General features: G+C 46.5%; 1 protein-coding gene across 2 annotated transcripts in view; it reads right to left on the bottom strand.

Annotated features, from left to right (window-relative positions):
- Positions 1-19,683, bottom strand: part of MAEL (maelstrom spermatogenic transposon silencer) — a 1,256,240-nt gene that overhangs the window by 386,344 nt on the left and 850,213 nt on the right. The gene's annotated exons all lie outside the window — the stretch shown is intronic.

Below are 19,683 nucleotides of genomic sequence, written 5' to 3'. Positions count from 1 at the left end.
AAAAATAAAAAAAGAGTATCACTATAGTTTAAAGTACAGTTACTATTGTTTTGCGCCAAGCCAACAGTTTGGGTGTAATCTCAAGGGCAGATTGAATTGGCATAGTTGTACACGAAGTATTCTAATTTTCTGGTGCTGGATTAAAAATAAACCTGTTCAGGTGGGTTAATTAAGCACCTGACATTATAATTCATTACAATGTTGATTGCCGTTGGCCCCCTTGTAAAGTATGACATGTTATGATACAGTGGAATATTCATCCAAATAAAGTGCCCTTAGGGAGCAACTTGCTACATCATGACCTCCAAATTTCCCACACCGATAGTCTCACAGACACACCCACCCAAAAAACACAGCAAGTAACACTCCACCTTGGATAATGTAGATGCTAGTCACCTTCCCACCATGTAGAGCAGGCTACGTCAAACAATTACATTTTGATGTTAACCCAGGATAGGGTTTTAAGGGCCATTAAAAAAAGTTGCTGGTATATATACAGGCAGACAGACAGGAGAAATGCTTGTAAACTTAAGAATATCCATGACAGAACTAGATTTACTGGTAGCTAACTTTACCTTCTCTGCCATGAGACTTGCTTCAATATCCATATAGATTATTAGAGCAACAAGCTAAAAAATAAGTGTTCTAGACGAACGCTACAAAACAGAAGGGAATTGAGTCGAGCAAATAGGTAATGAAGCACGGTCTGCCTGTGACAAGACTAACTGTCCTGCAGTCAGTCAATGTCACAAAGCTGAACAGATATATGAACAAATCTCTAGGTAGTAGTCACATTTTCTTTTTAAATGGAACCAAAATAGTTCTCATAAGAAAAGTGGTAGCTCCATTGCCCCTGCCAAAAAATACTTTTGGCTTGCCCAGCAAAGACCTCTATGGCTTCGGAAAGAGTTTAAGTACATGGAATACTAATCATGTTGCAATGATCCGTTTCATCGAGAGCATCCAAGAATAGACAGCCACATTGTTAACAGTTTGTAATGTCTTTGGTCTCAGATTTCAGCTTAACAGTATCTCAGAGACCTTTGCACATCCAATGCATGGAGAGGGAGATTTTAAAGAGCTAATCAGTGTCATTAGGTGCAAGGGACTAGGAGGTTGCACAAGTCTAGGAGCCTAAGACGCTTCAGAACCAACCGGGTTAAAACCCAGACTGAGCCCAAACAACAGATTGTATCTTGAGTCTCCTGGAAGGGCTGTAATGGTGGAAAACCCTTGAATGTCACAGTATTTAGGAGAGCCAAGAAAAAGGGCTATCCTGGATACTGCCCTTGCAAAGAATCAGGAGGATTCTGGCTTAACAACAGATATTCTGTGATTGACTGCGAGGAGTCCACATTGAGCAGCCAGTCTTTAAGGTATGGGAATAGACGTACGCCCAACCTTCAAAGGAGCTGCAACCAATGCCATTACTTTCAGTTAACACCCACGTTTTTGTACCCCACAGTGAACCACAGGAAACATCTACAGGACTGTAGTTTAGGCATATGAAAATACACACCCAGCAAGTACAAGGACTCCAGGGTTCAGCACAGTGAAAATCTGTACCAAAGTGACCATTTTGAACTTTTCCTTCATCAAGTAAGTGTTCAATTGTTGCAGGTCCAGAAAAGACCTGAAGCCTCTGCCCTCCTTTGGCATGAAGTAATGAAGTAGCATTACTCGCCACTCTAAATTACGTCACTTGTTTGAAGGCACCCTCCATCAGTAGGTTCACTTCCTGAACTGAAATTGAGGCGTGGTTTGCAAAAGTCAGACGTGGTGGGGACGAAACGGAAGGCAAGACGCAGCCCCTTTAAACATTTAATAGAAACCCATTGATCTAAAGTGATAGATTTCCAGCCAGGTAGAAATTGTCAGATTTTGACACCATACGCCTTTGGGTCGGAGAGGGCAAATCAAAGCTGATTTGGGGCCACTCAGCAGTAGAAGAGAAAGTAGAAGATTGCTATCCCTGCTGATAAGAACTGCTTCAGCCATCACTGAATCCCCTCTACTGCACATAGTCTAGGTCAGTTGCTGCACCAGCTGAGAAGGTTGACTTTGCCAGTATGTTTAGCTTCTTGAGTAACCTCTAAACTTTCTGTATTGCTGGTGGAATCGGAAGCTGGTGACAACCACAGAAATACTGCTGTAGTGCGACTATCTTTAAATCACTTTTCTACCCAATTAAAATTTCCCAAAGAGCTTAGAACCATCAAAGAGCATATCCATGAGGGATGCCTGGATGTGCCCAGCCAACCAAGCAGCGCTCAACCAAGCACTATACTGGTGCGATAGTGCGACCAATGCAATCCGTAACATCAAAGTAAAGGTAGTACATATTTCATGTCCTCCTGAATCCCTTTGGCAAGTGACATCCTGCAGTGTCCCAGGACGGCCAGTAAGATCTCACTGGCAGTGTCCAGCAACACGTGTGTACCTACCCAGAAGACTTCCTTACAGAAAGCAACAGTACGCTTGGACTCCCTGTCTGGATGATTAAAAGAATAAGCATGAGTTCACTTTGCTCACCGATGCCTGATCTACAAGGTATTCCAGAGTAGTAAATCAGGGTCTGGTCTGTCGGGGGGGAGGGTGCACAAGCATTGTTTTGACTAGGTGCCCATGAGCCATTTGTGGGTGCCTCGCACAAATGCAACAGAGGTTGCGAGTAGGCTGGGTCAAACTATTTCAGTTAGTAACTTCTATTTAGTCTCAGCAGTAGTTGGTTGCAAATCAAACATCTGCAGCTCTGCGCATTACCACTATGAAAAAGGCAATTTCTTCAGTTCGTGGACCAACTTAGTTTCTGGGCAGGTGTAGAATTCAGTGGTATGTTGTAGGTTCAAGCAAATACCTACATCAATATAGTGAGGGGGTAGGACATTGTCTGCCTCATCATCAGTGTCAAGGGCACAATTTTGAATTTACCCTGGACTGTGTCATAAATGACCAGGACCTCTAACCTCTGGTAACACTTGCATCATAGAAGATAAGGTACTTATCTAATCACTACTGGCTGCACTTTGGTCATTTCATAGCGTGACAAACCAGGCACGGGACAGCATCTACTTCTGGTCAGACACTGGCACTGGATCCTGTTCCAATGCAGATGCCGCTGAAGACTGCTGCAGCATGCAGGGGAAGTAATGTACCTTCCAACCTGAGCAGTCTGGACTGGAATGGCATCGTTCCCATGGAAGGAGCAGTCAGTGTCAAGGGATGGCCGTCATCGGAAGTCTGACTGGAGGCCCCAGTAGCTCCATGGAACATTAAGGCACATCAAAATGAGCAGGTAGCATCTTGAAAATGTGCTACCGAGGCCTCAAAAGACTCAAACTGCTCAGGGGGTCGACATTAGCCCGGTGAACAATGGTTGCGTACGGCCAGCTAAGGAACTGGATCAGAGTCAAAAAAGCAGGGAAGCGAGGGGTCCCGACTGAGTGGCTAGAAAGGGTCAAAATCCAATTAACTTTGTGTTTGTAGCATTTTCAACTTTAAGCAAGACACACAACGACTTAGAGCAGGACCAGCAGCTTCATGCTGCTTCATGCTTAACCGCTTATATTCGGCAACGAATAGCCTTGTTTCCCACTCCAATCACCTTTGAATGCACGAGGGTAAATTTCTCATATCATTTCAAGTAATTCCTAGAGACACAAGTTTTGAGGGTCCATGCAGACATCGGCTTCCTGCAGTTGCAGCAGAGCTTGAAAACAGCTGTTTGAGGGGAGACATCTAACTAGCACACAGTCTGAAATTGTTCCCTGGAGTTGTTGTAAGACCAAGAAAGCTGGAAGCAGAGCCTCGGATCCACACTGAAGGGTTCAAAAGAACAAATGTGACTTACCTGTAAACTGTGGTTCTCCAGTATTGGTGTCTTTCATAGATTCACATGCTTGAATATTCCCCGTCGAAGTGGGAGTCCCACGGTATATAAAAAGCAGTAAGTGTCATGTATATACATATAAATACATAACCACATAATAGCATATACATATCCAAATAAACTTTATATATATAATTCAAAATAACATATCAAGTGAAAATACCATAGGATAGTATTGACACATAGGAAAGCATTGAGAAAAAAGAATCACTTTACTGACATATCTTGTCATTTTATAGTCCAAACTCTAGCCAATCAGGCGCAAGCACCCACTAGAACCTTCTCCTCAGAGGCTCAGGCCCTCAGATTTTCGTAGCACAAGAGTGACAAAAGAGTCTAATGAGGAGAAGAGAGCCTCTGAGGGGAGGAGGGTGGGTCGCATGTGAATCTATTAAAGGCACCAATACTGGAGAGCCAAAGTTTACAGGTAAGTAACATTTGTTCTTCTCCAGTATTGGGGTGTCTTTCATAGATTCACATGCTTGAATAGAATAGTGAGCAGTAAGCAGCAACCGGCTGACAAGGTCGTATTAATACTGGTCAGCCCCAAGCGTCACAAACTTCTCACCAAACTATACCGATCTGCTAGGGAGGAGATAAGGATGCTACATAATAGCAGCTTAGCCAAGTGGAACGAACGCTTGATTCAGCCACTTGCGCCTAGCGACTGGGAGTACTGTTGCCAACTAACAGGTGCCCTCGCATCCAACGGTAATCTCCGGATAATTCACTTCAAATATATTCATCAAGAGTACTATACCGCGCATAAGCTGTTCAAATATGGACTTTGGGACACTGATGTGTGTAGGAGGTGAGGCATGGCTGGTGCTGACTTCTGGCATCTTTCCTGGGAATGCCGCAGGGTGGCTCTGTTCTGGGAAGGCGTGATCTGCACACTGTCCAAAATCACCAGCCTGGAACTACAATGCTCACCGCATGCGTGCCTACTGGGTCTTGTGCCCTCTGTAAAGGGGGCAACTGGTAAAAATTGCTCTACTCATGGCTAAGAGGTGTGTAGCAATGTTGTGGGAAACCACAGCTGGACCATCGACAGCACGTTGGCTCCGAGATCTGGCGGCCTGCCGCAACAACTTGGTACTCTATGCGGAAGAACTGCTCACTGCCTCTAAACCGCATGATATCTGGGAATCGTTGCTACAATACTTGAGATCAGTTGAGCAATCTAAGTCCTCAAAGAATTTGGACGACAGTGTGCGATTAATGCACGATTATACCTGTTACCGCATCATTTTATGTGGAATACTGATATACTGTACCTGATTGACATCGGTGATTCAACGACGTGTTCTGATCGATATGCAATTTTGTCATGTTTATTGCTAATGGATTGTAAGCTGTATATGTTCAATAAAACTTAATTTAAAAAAAGAAGTTATTCTGCTTTCTCTTAAGCATCTTCTACTCAAAAGAATATATGAACCAGGAACATACTATCAAATCACTATATAAATGTATAGCATGCAACTTACATTACCGCACAACAAAGAAAACAAATGCATCAGCTGTTCCAAATGAATAAATGCTGTTGCCAAAGCGAATGAACAAATGCATGTGACGGGTGGGGGGGGGGGCTAAAACCACATGCAAGACAAATTATGACCTTTCAGGCTATCAATTTAGCATTATTTATAAAAAGGCTCTAGGTTGCTGGACTGGAAGTCATTATGCATTTAACAGAGTGGTAAAAATATTGGAATGAGGAGTTATGACTGCTTCGAATTGGTCTTTCCTGCTTTTCCATGAGGTGGAGACATGGGAGATTTAATGCTCAGCGATATGCTTCTTGCCAGAGACCAGTGATAGACAGTCCGCGTTTCCACTGACAGATCTGTTTTTCCAACTTTCGTAATTTGTTTGCTGAAAAAGTGCACTGCGACCTGTATGCAGCAGGACGAATGATGCTCTTAATGAAGGAAGGATTTTAGGGCCCTTACATTTTAACATGTCGCTGTGTTATAGCTCCCTAAGTAGGGAACTAATTTCCATTTGTGAAGAACCAGTTCACATGAGCCACCCCTATTGATGCATCCAGCACTTTGGTTCAAGTGGAAGGAAATTTCTGAAAACAAATTTTCATCGTCTGTTTACCAAGTAAGTTTGCGCCTAGCCCCTCTTGCAATTAAAAGCTCTTTACAATCTCACGTCCATAGAGCCTCTCGACAGTGAAAGATCTGAAGCTTGTCCCTTGGAACCATGAAAAGTCAAATATTCATTCTGTATGTGTCACAGTCTTCTAAGGCAGCTCTCTTCCAAAGTTACGCCCATTGCTCTCAGCTGCCCGACGCCCTCAAATAACGGGAAGTGGACGAGTTGATCTTCACATGGATAAAAAAAAAAAAAAGACTATTTTTGAAGTTTTGAGGCAGTACTGGGACTATATCACTCTTTTGTCCAGGCACAGATACTTGAAGCTGCTGTTGCGTCTTAGTGCCGAAGCTAGCACTGCCTAAATACTTGGAGATGATGCGAGTGTGAATGGAAGATTATTATTTCAGTAATGTGGCTTGCTTATCCAAACATCAGGAGCATTCGTTGGTACGTTGTATATTGGGCTAGGAATAACAAATTTCGTTACCTATTTGCAGACCGTGCCATCTAGTGTTGGCTTTGGAATATTACAATTGATTTTTCACGAGAAACTGAATGAACCTGGGACCACGAAAGGTAAATTAAAACAAACAAGCATTTGCAATGCATTAGGTCTCGCATTTACGCGAGTTTGAGCTATTGACATTGCAAATAACAATGCCTATTGGCATTGTCATTTACAATGCCAATAGCTCAAACTCGCGTAAATGCGAGACCTAATGCATTGCAAATGCTTGTTAAGGATAGTTATGGCAAGGAACGACTGTTCCACTTTGGATAGATGTGTTGATTTAATTCAACCTTAACCCCTTCCATGCTGCGCAGATTCCGCCGCTGTGCTGACGGAATCTTGCGCGGGCGGGGTCATGACGGAACGGTTCCGTCATGAGCACAGCTCAACCGTGGCTCATGACGGAACCGTTCCGTCATGAGCACCGAAGGGGTTAAAAGTCAGCAGGGTGCGTTTCTTTTTAAAGTAGTTTTTTAGAACTTCACCTACATGTTTACCAAATGACATTATATGCGTGCTGTTGTGCCTTCTGTTGAAAGCCAGATACCAAATTGCAGTGCATGTTGTTTATTATGGTACCACAGATGTTTGTATAACAAGGAAAAGGAAAATTGCGACCTTCTGTAAGAAGTTACAGAACGCTGTGGTTGTTTAAGGAAGTTTCTAGATTATTACCGTGCACAAAAAGGAATCATTTCTGACGTGTATGGGGCAGTTTCTATATTACTGCTTTGTTCTTTTCTCATACACGGTACTGAAATGTCACTCAAAAAATTAAAACCGAGTAAATTGGCACACATAAGCAAATAAAAATTAGCAGCAATACAGCTACTTACAGGGACCATCCGTGAATCAAGCCTCATGTCCGTAGCTGATCGTTAACGCATGCTATTGGTTCGTAACGTAGGTACTTCCGGTCGTTTAACAACCAATCTCACGATTTAACGGATTCTGAGGGTAATCTGGAGGGGGCGGTACTGCTAATGTGTAAAGTGGCTCGGGATTGGAGCATTGGAGACATTCAGCCACTATTAGCGCATCACAGTCCCGAAGAGCGGATAGGCTGTAGAGTCTGCATGTGCCTTTTGGTTGGACAGACCAGGGTGTACTGCTGCCGCCTGCTATTGGGGTGGAAGGAGGATTTGGCACCCAGTGATAATAGTGAGCGATAAATTTGTCTTTGAATTCTTTACGTGGGCATGTGCACCCAGCTCTCGTTTTTTGCAGTAAATTGAGAGTTTGTAAACTTTAAAACAAGCAGGAAGGGGGTGGCAAATGGTGTTCACGGGCGCTTTGATGTCCTCAGTGGCCGCGCGGATCACTGAAAACATCAAAGCGCCCGCGAAACGTAAGTGATCGCAATCGCGATCACACTTCAAAGCGCGGCTGTGTGACAGGCGAAAGTGAAAGAAAACGAGTGCTTTCAGGCCTCCAAATGGTGCGCGCGCCCGGCACACATGCACTGTATTTGGAGGCCTGAAAGCACTCGTTTGCACTTCCAAAACTCGCTTACTATAAGTCTCGCCAGAGCAGCGCTAAAGCGCTGTCTCAGGCGAGACATAAAAAACCAACAACAAAACCCCCAAAAAACAAGCATTTGCAATGCAATAGGTCTCGCATTTACGTGAGTTTAAGTTATTGGCATTGTAAATGGTAATGCCTTTAATGTATGTTTTAAAAACGAAATCAAAAATAAAAGGCATTGTTATTTACAATTCCAAAATCTCGAACTCGTGTAAATGCGAGATCTATTTCATTGTAAATGCTTGTTAAGGATGTTGAGGCAGACATCTGTTCTATTTATGAGAGACACTGAAAGCGACGGGACACATGCTGGGGACAGCAGGATGAGGCACACGAGGTAGGTGCAGCATGAATGGTGGAACAGCAGTGTCCTGGTACAGGAGAAAAGGATCCACACGTTACGCATGGCACACGTTACGCATGGGGTAAACGATGGAATAACAGGCACATGTCCTTCCGAAAAAAACCGAAAACAGGCGGCTTCGAGTAAGGAGCACCTGACTCTCGGGTAGGAATAAGTAGTTAAGTAGACATACAGGGCTAAAATATATATGAGGATGCACCGGAAACAGACATGCTTTCCCCGGTACAGCATGACGTTGAAGGAAAAAATCTCTACCCTTTATAGGCTGACTTAACATCAAACAGGCCCTTCTCCCAGGCATAGGATGAAGTAACATGAAACAGACCCTTTCATCTCTCAAGTGTGGAATAAGGTAACATGGAACATATAGACGCCACTCTTAGGCACAGGTGAAGGAATATGAAACAGACAATCACCTGTCCCAGAAATAGGTAAAAGTAACAGAACACAGACGGACAACTCCAGAAATAGGATGAAGTAATATTAAACAGACATCTCTCCTAGTCATATTAGAAATTAACATGAAACATATCTCCTTAGCATAGGCTGTTGTAATACGAAACAGGCCTCTATCCCAGGCATGGAATTAAAGAATATGAAACGGGCAAATACCTCTGCCAGGCACAGGATTAAGTAACATAAAACATATATTTTCCAGACAGCAGAAGAAATAACATGAAACAAATACCTCTCCTAGAAATATGATGTGGCACAAATCGATACATCACAGCATAGAATGAAACAACAATTAAGCAGACACTCGCTCAAGCATAGGATGAAGGAACACGAAACAGGCAAATACCCGTCTCAGCAGAAGAATGAGGTAACATGAAAGGGAGAGACACACCTCTCAGGCGTTGGAAGTACTATGAAAGTCAGACACCACTCGTGCACAGAATGAAGTAACATGATCAAGACAGACATATCTCCCAGGCATAGGAAGACACATCCGGAAATCCAGACAACTCCATCCGAACGAGAATGTAAAATGAAATACAAGACATAGCAGACACCAGACAGGGTAAGAAGGAAATAAAGACCCCACTCCAGGATTTTGAAGATGTAGAACTGTCATCTCTACCTGCAGAGGTAAGTGTCAGTAACAGACAGACACCCGCCCTCAAGGGAAAGAGGCGAAGAGGCCACAGGCCCTGTTGGAGGCCCCTCTAGCCTGAGGGATGCCCCACAGCCGTCTGATGTGGACCACACAACGCCTGTCCTTTGTGCTGAGAGCCGTTCATTTCCTGTGACTGCATCGTAAACAAGACCTGTGCATATCTTATTGAAATAATGTCCAATTTTAGCCCAGCGGCTTTTACCTTAATAGACCTCTCGAGCAGACGGGATGCAGCGGAACCTCGTGTGGCAGTCAGCGATGAAGGACATTTCCGCCGCAGATGCAGCCTCGGAGCCGGCCTTCGGTTGGGGAAAGGGTAGGGGGAGGAGTGGGGGGGGGGGGGGGGGCGAGGGGGGGGGGGGAGAGAGACGGGACGGTATCCTGAGAGGTCTGTGGACTTAATACCGCATGCCTTAACCTGTGGCTAGGGCAAGTTAGCGAGAACATATACCGGGCTTTGTGAATGCATGCCAGGGAACGGATGACTGCTCGGGAAAAGAGCCCAGGGCTGTTACAAGCTGAGAGCTGGAGAAGCGGGAGATGGCATAAGAAGATGGGGTCTGCTGCTGATCAGTGGGGGAGGGGTGAGTCCGGGACAGAACAATGCTCGAAGGCATATGGGACTGCTGTATGGGAGTGTGGAGTGGATGTTTAAGTCTATAGATGAGGTGATTTACCACATACGTGCATTCAGCGGCCGGGATGTGCGCGCATGTTAATGCGCATTACTTAAAAAAAAACTAGAAAAAAAAAACAATTACGCTGTGTAAGCATAAGGATACTGAAGTTAGGCAGTGCTGCTTCTGGAATGAACTGAAGTTACGTATGGGTTGATGAGCCAATCATAAGACTGATAAACAAAAAAATGCACAAGTTAACTAATGGCAAGCAGTGACAAATTACACAGCAATAGGAGTTTCACCACCCATATAGATTACTAGATGTCTCAGAGAGAGAGCGCATGCACGCTGCCTAGGCGAGACCTAAACACACAGGAACATAATCTGTTCCTTAGATTATGATGTATTTCCCGATCAGAAAACCTGAGTGCGTATGTGTGTGTTAAAGCTTATGGAAGCAAACTAGGAACCTCATTACTTTTTGTCAAAGAGGGGGCGGGGGGCGTACAATCTACAAAACGAAAAGCTGCACACCAGCAGTTACCATCAATCAAACACTATTTCTAGAACATAGTTAATCAGTCAGTCAGATTTTCTTTATTTCGGCCAATTAGGCCATAAAAGTTGCAATCATACAATATCAATGTAAAACATTCACTTGAAGTAAAACCAATTAAGTAAATCCATAAAACCAATATACAATAAATTACGAACGCAGAGAGCTATAGAAATTCATTAAGATTCATTAGACAGAGCAATCATTAAGTAGTTTAGACCTTATGTGCCACATAGCCGTTAGAAATTTGGCAACTGCAAAAACTATATAGCGAGCAGTGCTCGTTTTCAGTATTTTAAACGAGTTCAGATGACTCCTTAAACCCAAATTTCTGCATAATGGAACTAGCCAATATTTTCTTGGTCTATTGTAGGCTGAGCAAAAAAACAAGATATGAATTTCTTCCTCATCGCGAATGCAACAGCCTGGACAGATTTTATCGTTCTTATTCGACCAATTATGGGTAAAAGTTTTGATAGGGAGAGTCCCTAGCCTCCATTGTATGAACAGTTTTCTAGATAGAATAGGGAAAATAATGTCCATAAAACCTTCAAACTGATATGTATCCTTAAAATTCAAGAATCGATCAGTTAAGGTCCCTTTATTGGGTGCAGAGACCAAGGAAGCAAAACATTTCTCCCTATATATACCCACAAGGCGTTTGCGTGAAACCCTGTGACAGCCTTGTTCGGGAGACTCCCACAGATCAGGGAGTCCCAACCGGTAAAGTTCTTTCTTTACAGAGGCTAGCCACGGGATTTTATCGCGGTGGTTCATATTCATAACATGTACAAGCTCTTGTCTGTAGTGTACAAGCTCAGCAGTAGACCAAAGCCTGTGCCAGAATCTTAGGGGCATTAGTTCCAGGTCATCTCTTATAGAAGGTAAGCCCATATCTAATCTTAGCGGGAGGAGGGGTGTGCCTCGGGGGAGGGCCAGGAGTCGCCTTAGAAAATTATTTTCTACATTAGTAATTCCTGTACCCGCTTTATAACCCCAGAGTTCTCCTCCATATGATGCAGCTGCTTTGGCTTGAGTTTTGTAAATTTCGACTGCCGGACTAATGGGTTTATAAGTAGAGGAATTTGCCACCTTCAAAATTCCCCCCGACAGTTGAGAAAGCTTTATGCGGCTGCTTACAACGTGGGGTTCCCATGATAAATTCTCATGTAGTGTTACCCCTAAATACTGAAAGGTTTTTACCCTCTCCAGTGTTTCTGAGCTCAGGGATGGGTTGGGTCTAGTTTTGGCTGGTGGATTAAATATCATGAATTTGGTCTTCCCTGTGTTAATTTCTAGGCCATATTGCCTACAGAAAAGACCAAAACCATCTAAAATCCGTTGGATCCCCATCGGAGATTTGGACAGCAGGAGGGTATCATCCGCAAACATAATGGCGGGTACCCTCCTGCCAGCCAAAGATGGGGCGTCATTATCTGGAACAGTGTCAAGATGTGCTATGACATTATTAACAGAGACAAAACAGGGTTGGTGCAAGGACACAACCCTGTCTGACCCCTCTAAGGACCAGAAATTTAGATGTCAGCGCACCCATCCTCCCATACGTGACCTGTGCAAAGTTGTTTTCATGGAGCCTAATGATGGCATTTAGTAAGTGGGGCAGGACACCCAGCCCCATTAGCGTCTCCCATAGTTTCCTCCTAGGAACCAAATCAAAAGCTGACCTCAGGTCCACGAACACCATGTACAGCCTTCCCCTCTCGATGCTCACAGTTTTCCAATAAAGGAGAACGAGACGGAAGATCTGGGGGGAGCCATTTTTGAAGATAGGCACTATCTCAGCCCCCAGCCAAGTACTAGGAATCTCCATCCCACCCAGAATGGAATTAAAGAGGGTGTGGAGATAAGGGCCCCAGATCTCTGGGTGTAGTCAAAAAAGATCGCCAGGCAATCTGTCGAGACCAGGGGGCTTCCCCCTCGCCAAGACCTCAATAGCGCTAACCACCTCTGGAAGAGTGAATTCCAAGCCTAGTGCTGGAACATGGGCAGGAGTAAAAACCACATCCCCAGCATCAGCATTTTGAAGTGGTTCTTGATAGAGTTGGCCAAAATGGGCCTCCCAAACAGATGCTGCTATGTTTGGCTCTATTGCAGCTTTGGGGTCTGCCGTGCCAGTGTTAACCAAGGACCAGAATTTTCTCAGGTCCTTCGCTTCAAGTGCCGAAGTGAGGTCCTGCCATTTATTCCAATCCCAGACTGCTCGCGCCTCTGCCATGGCTTTCTTATAATTCCTTCTAAGCTCAACAACTTTGCACTTAGCCAAACCTTTGACACAGTTTATTAGTTCGGACTTGATCTTTTTGCAAGACGAATTATACCAGGTTGGGGTTCGAGTTTTTTTGTTCCTTAGGGGGAACACTGGATAGAAAACCTCACCTAAAAGAGCCACTAATTCTTCATGGATTAGGGCTAATTTCGCATTGATTTCTAAGTTTCTTGACTGCGTAATTAGAGTGTCCAGTTCTTCTAGCTTGGGAAGTGCTAGCTGGTAAATTTTACTTAGAGACTCCTCTGAGCTCACCAATTTCCCCCATTTAACCCTGCGTCTATTGGAGCTGATAAGCAAATTCCCAGGATTTTGAGTGGAATCAGCGAAGAGTGGTCGGACAGCACCATTAGGATGCACCATGTACATTACAAGTGCATTATGGTCGCTGTCCGTTCTTGGTATTATTCTGAAGTCCAGGACCTTGGGCCAAAGGCCAATATCTACAAATATATAATCTAGCCTTGATTCATGATTCATCCTGTTAAAAGTGCATGCAGAGGGAGTATCGGAAGAGGTACGGCCATTACACGCCCTTAAATAAAAATTTAATGTTAAGGACAAGATTTGTACTACTAGAGGGGACCATGTTTTAACATAGGGAGATTGACAGGGGGGGACACCCCAAAAGTCATCTTCCGCTGTAAGGGCTCCTTCCTTAAGACCTTCCAGGGGCTCGAAATGGCAGTTAAGGTCACCCCCCAGCACTATCTTAATGTAACGCCCTGAACGTCTCAGGATCGTTTAACAGACACGATAATGAGGACGCAACCACTTGTGAAGGGTTAGTTGTTTTAATGAAGGCAAAACTAATACAAAGAATAAACAAAAGTTATAGTCACTGGAATCCTCCAGGCTAAGTACGTTACCAGCCCACAGCACAGATGGTCCTAACCATCCTCTGCATATACGCCGATCCTGGCGTATGCCAACAGAGGGCAGAAATGAAATGGCCGACAATGCCAATCGGTAGGCTGTGAGGGGCACGAAGAGTGTTGGGGAGAATCGAGGAGTCAGGGAAACACCCAGCCGGGGTCTCTACCTGAAGGGAGCAGCCGCTCAACCTCTTCCTCAGACTGCACCGGGACGCGGAGTCACCTCCTGGTGATGCGTCACCGATACCCCACTCAAAAGCAAGAAGACTGAACCGAGAGCAGCCGCTCGATCGATCGATCCTGTGGACTTCCGAGTCTGTAACGCGGCAAACACCTCCTGGTGTGCGTTACAGCTGGCAGTCCCTGTATCTCTGGTCGGGCTGGGAGTTACGACTCTAACCAGCAAAAGCGCCACTGCGCCTTGACTCTGCCGAGTCAAAAAGCGAAGCTCAAAGGTTGACCAGTAGAGCTTCCGGGTCCTTCACAGGTGACGATGGGGCAAGACACGGCCCAGGGAGTAACGACTCGACCTACCTCCGTTCTTGCCTTACTGGAGCACCACTCCTGAACACTGCTGTTCACGAAGCAGGTACGTCGGTGTAAACACAATATCCGACAGCGTTGTACCTCCCGGTTCCTCCCTTTATAGGGCGTGTTTTCCTTGAGTTATGTAACAGCTCTCCTGTTTACATAAGGGCGTGTTTTCCTTGAGTTATGTAACAGCTCTCCTGTTTACATAACCTCTCAACCGCTAAGCATCCTGGGAGATGTAGTCCGTTTTCGCTGGTTACCGTTTTCCTCCCCTCGCATGACAGGAATTCTTGACACTTAAAATCCTTAGGGAGGCTAGCCAAAAAACACATAAGATCGTCTAGTGTGGGGGATTCCATAGCCAGACTAGTAGGGCGGGAATACACGTTAATAATTGCTAGGTTTGGAACATTAGGCCACCTGAGCAGAACGCACTGAATGTCCTGCGAGAGGGTCGGTAGACTCTCCGCAGTGCACCCAATGTGACTAGCTACCCAGATCGCCAAACCTCCAGAAGGCCTCCCTCTACCAGACCAGATCGCATTTATTTCAAACACTACGTAACCCGCTCTACACAATGGTTCCCTCGCCCAGGTCTCTTGGAAGAGACAGATATCACTATTACCTATTAGGGAGTCCCAGTCGCTCGTGTCAAGTTTATTGGCAATGCCAGCAACATTCCAAGAAAGAACCTTTAAGGAATCGTCAGTCAGTTCTGAGCCATGTCCGCCGGATTTCGCCGTTGCGGCATCCATCATTGGTGCCGATGGCATAGGCAGAGGTAATTCCAGAATCCCTTGAGCGATAGGGACTGCTTTGAAGGCTGGTGGGGCTATCGGTGTAATGTTAATACTAGTAGGGCATGGTACACTCTTAGGTAGATTAATTTCTAGACCATTAGAGTTATAAAGTGTCAAATTCTCCCCGCAATAGGCACCCTGATCTTGGATAGCGGTGTCTATTTCACCTCTCCCGTAACCCTGTCCCTTGTGAAGTCAGTCTACCTGATCGAGACAGCTATATCTATTGGGGTGTAAAAGATTACCAAAATTAGAAGTGGGAGCATTAAAAGTAGGCCTGACTCTAAAGCCATCAACAGCAGATCCAACCCGGGTCCAACCATTATCATTATTCAGAGTTGGATTAAAAATATTAGGATAAAAATATGACAGGTGGACCGCTTCAATAGATGTGGATCCTATATTCCCGGTCCAGTTGCAAATATACGGCACGATGTTACAATTCCTAAAATTTACAATTATACAGTCCCCAGCACATTTCTTATCGGTATGACCGATCCATGGGACCCTTCTTACCATGAGAATTTCTCCATTGCAATTAGGAGGTAATGGCCTATGAATATTTAACCAACTGATGACCTTATTATGTAGGGAATCATAAGGTTCCACCACATTTTCATGAAGGATAGGAACTCCCTTCAAAACAACAGAATATGCTGCCGCCTCAGGGGGCAAATTTATCACTGTACGCCAATTATGGCGGCTGCATTGCCTGGTTAAAGAGTTTGTTGCATCATATAAGGATTTGTCCTGGCCAGATCTAGGGGCCGGGCCAAATACTTTCTGCCCACTAGAGGATCGAGTCGGAGGTAGTTGACTACAGGTTATCAAGGGCGCAGATTTTGACAAGGGGACTGGGGGACCATTTACTGGTGGAGCAGCTATAGGGGGTGCAGAGGACAAAATAATAGGATTTGTAAATAAATTCGATGACCCGGCAGGATCCCCAGCTACTCCATGTATACCTACTTTTTTGCCTGCAGCTAGACCTAATAAACCCTTGCGCAGGTCAATTAGACAATTTTCTATATTAGCCAAGCGATCTTCCAGGGGAGTGAGCAGTTCCCTCAATAGGGTGCGAAAATCAGAAAAAATAGGATCACTTTGTTGGCTGGGCAATTTTTCCCCCAGAGTTTGAGGAATCAAGACTTCGGTTTTGCGTGATGGGGCTAGCCCTTTATTAGCTAGATCCTGTTTGGTTCCCCTGGACCTGGGATTTGGTTTAGCGACTTTGCGTTTTTCCCCCCTTGTCCTATAGGCCCTTTTTTTCACTTTGGGAATAGCTCCCTCTTTCACCCCCTGTTAATCACCCATGAGGGTATCCAATCACTGAGAACCCTGCTTGTAAGGGAGGGTTCAGTTGAACAGCCACGTCTCAAATCCTTTCCTGAATTCCAGCAGACAGGATGAAGTCCGGAGGTGAGGTCGTTGAACAAGTTACTTACCTTCGGTAACGATGTATCTGTAAGAAACATTAGTTAGTTCGATTCCTCACCTTAGAATATCCCCAGGCGTCAGACTGGATCCGGAAGAGTTTTCGTCAGCAATACCCCCTGCGCGTCGCTAGGCGTAGTCTGCGGCTCCGCGTCCGTCGTCGTGCGCCGGAATGACGTCTGAGTACTTAGACGCCGCCCTCGCGCGCTGACGTCAGTTCTTGTACATAGCTTTCCGCGCCAGGAACGCAGAGCCATGCAAGAGACCGACACTGGTGCCAAAAAAGTCCAAGGCCTTGAAAAGGATAGCCTCAACCATAGATGTCAGTTCGCAGAACGGGGAGGATGGGTGGGTCGGTGAGGAATCTAACTAGCTAATGTTTCTTACAGATACATCGTTACCGAAGGTAAGTAACTTGTTCATCTGAAAGAAACACGTTAGTTAGATTCCTCACCTTAGAATAGATACCCAAGCAATACCAACCCCGGTGGTGGATCTGCGAACCAAGATCACACCAGAAAGTCCTGGAGGACAGAACGGCCAAAGAAGCCATCCCTCCGGACTTGGCTGTCTAGGCAATAGTGCCTGGCAAACGTGTGCAGCGAAGCCCACGTCGCCGCCTGACAGATGTCCTGCAAAGGGACTCCCCGTCCCAAAGCAGTAGTAGCCGCCGTGGCCCGAGTAGAATGGGCTCGCAGCCCAACAGGAGGGTCCTTATTCGCCAAGGAATAACAGATTTTTATACACAAAACGACCCACCAGGAGATGGTCCGTTTATGCACAGCTTTTTCCTTCTTTGCACCCACGTAGCCAACGAAAAGCTGGTCGTCCACTCGGAACTGTTTTGTGTGGTCCAAATAAAAGGAGAGCGCACGTTTTGGGTCCAGACGGTGGAGCCGCTCTTCCTCTTTGGAAGGATGCGGAGGCGGAAAGAAGGTGGGCAAGGTGACAGATTGCCCAAGATGAAAGGGGGTCACCACTTTCGGTAGAAAGGAAGGACGAGGCCGAAGGACAACCTTGTCCGGATGAACAGATAGAAAAGGAGGCTTGGACGATAGAGCCTGGAGCTCACTCACCCGTCTAGCCGAGGTGATGGCTACCAGGAAAGCAGTCTTAAGAGTGAGAAGACGAAGAGGACAATTGTGAAGAGGCTCAAAGGGAGCGCACATCAGGAATGTCAAGACAAGATTCAAGTCCCACTGAGGCATTACGAAAGGGACAGGAGGGAACGTGTGAGTAATGCCTATAAGAAAGCGTGACACTACAGGGGACTTGAAAAGAGAGGGCTGATCAGGAAGCCGTAAGAAGGCAGAGAGGGCAGCAAGATAACCTTTCAAGGTGCCCAGGGCAGAGCCCTGCCGGGCCAAAGAAAGAATAAAGAGGAGCGGAAAGGGGATCCACAGCCTTTGCTGTGCACCATGCCACAAATTTGTTCCACCGGCAGGCGTATACCGTCTTTGTGGAGGGACGCCTGGCTGCCAGAATGATATCACAGACTTCAGGAGGCAAGTCAAATGGCATCAACTGCCGCCGCTCAATGTCCACGCATGGAGGTGGAGGCTGGACAGGTTCGGGTGGAGGACCGTCCCCTGCTGCTGCGACAGAAGATCCTCCCGGTGGGGCAGACGTATCGGAGGATCGGTCAACATACTGAGTAGCTCGGGATACCAGTACCTTCGGGCCCAATCCGGAGCCACCAAGATGACTTGGGCCCGGTCGCGCCTGATCTTCTTCAGCACTCTGGGCAGAAGTGGAATAGGCGGAAAGGCGTACAACAGACCGCAACTCCAATCGCGACGAAAAGCGTCGCCGAGCGAGTGCCGCCTTGGAAATTCCAACGCGCAGAACTGCTGACATTGCGCGTTCTCGTCGGTGGCGAATAGATCTAACCAAGGCTCTCCCCACTGCTGAAAGAGACCTTGCGCCACCTCGGAGTTCAGACGCCATTCGTGATCCATCATGCACCGGCGGCTGAGTTAGTCTGCTCTGGCGTTCAGAGAGCCCGCCAGATGTTGAACCACCAGGGTGATGCCCTGGTGTTCCAGCCATGTCCAGAGGCGCAGAGCCTCCTGACAAAGGGTCCACGACCCCACCCCGCCCTGTTTGTTGCAATACCACGTATCGGTGGTGTTGTCCGTGAACACCTGCACGACACTTCCCCGGACAGAGGTAAGTAAGGCTTTCAGTGCAAGCCGGATCGCTCTCAGCTCCAACAAGTTGATGTGGAGGCGCGACTCCGCCGGAGACCAGAGGCCTCTGATCTCCGCCTCTCCCATATGGCCACCCCATCCCAGGAGGGACGCATCAGTCACTACGACATGCTCCGGTAGGGGTAGGGAGAGGCTCTTGCTCTTGCCCGTGACCCAATCGCGGTCCGTGAGCCACCACTGAAACTGCTGTGCAGTGCCCTCCGAGATCAAGACATGGTCGGACAGGTTGCCGTGATGCTGGGCCCACTGAAACTTCAGGTCCCACTGCAGAGCCCGCATGCGCCGCCTGGCGTGATGCACTAGTAGGATGCAGGAGGCAATCAGCCCCAGAAGCCGCAACACTAGCCTGACCGAAACCAGGATAGAGGCCGAAAGATGGTAATCAGGGCCTGTATATCCCAGACCCGCTGCTCCGGTGGATGGACCCAGAACTGCGCCGAATCGAGAACCGCTCCTATGAAGAGGAGCTTCTGAGAGGGGCTCAGGTGTGACTTCGGCACGTTGATGGAAAACGCCAGCAAATGCAGGAGATCCGCCTTAGTCTGGAGGTGGGAGACGACTGCCTGGGGCGAGCCCGCCTTCAACAACCAGTCATCGAGATAGGGGAAGACTGGAACCCCTGATCTGCGCAGATGAGCTGCGACCACCGCCATCACTTTCGTGAACACCTGAGGGGCACTGGTAAGGCCGAAGGGGAGCACGGTGAACCGAAAGTGCTCCAGACCCACCGTGAACCGCAGGTAACGCCGGCAGGACAGGGATGTGGAAATATGCGTCCTGCAAGTCCAACGCTACCATCCAGTCTCCAGGGTCGAGGGCAGCTAGAACCTGAGCCAAAGTTAACATTTTGAACCGT

This window comes from Triturus cristatus, chromosome 8 (assembly GCF_964204655.1).
Source record: "Triturus cristatus chromosome 8, aTriCri1.1, whole genome shotgun sequence".
In the NCBI taxonomy this organism is placed as follows: domain Eukaryota; kingdom Metazoa; phylum Chordata; class Amphibia; order Caudata; family Salamandridae; genus Triturus; species Triturus cristatus.
This window is presented reverse-complemented; position numbering and strand designations above follow the sequence as displayed.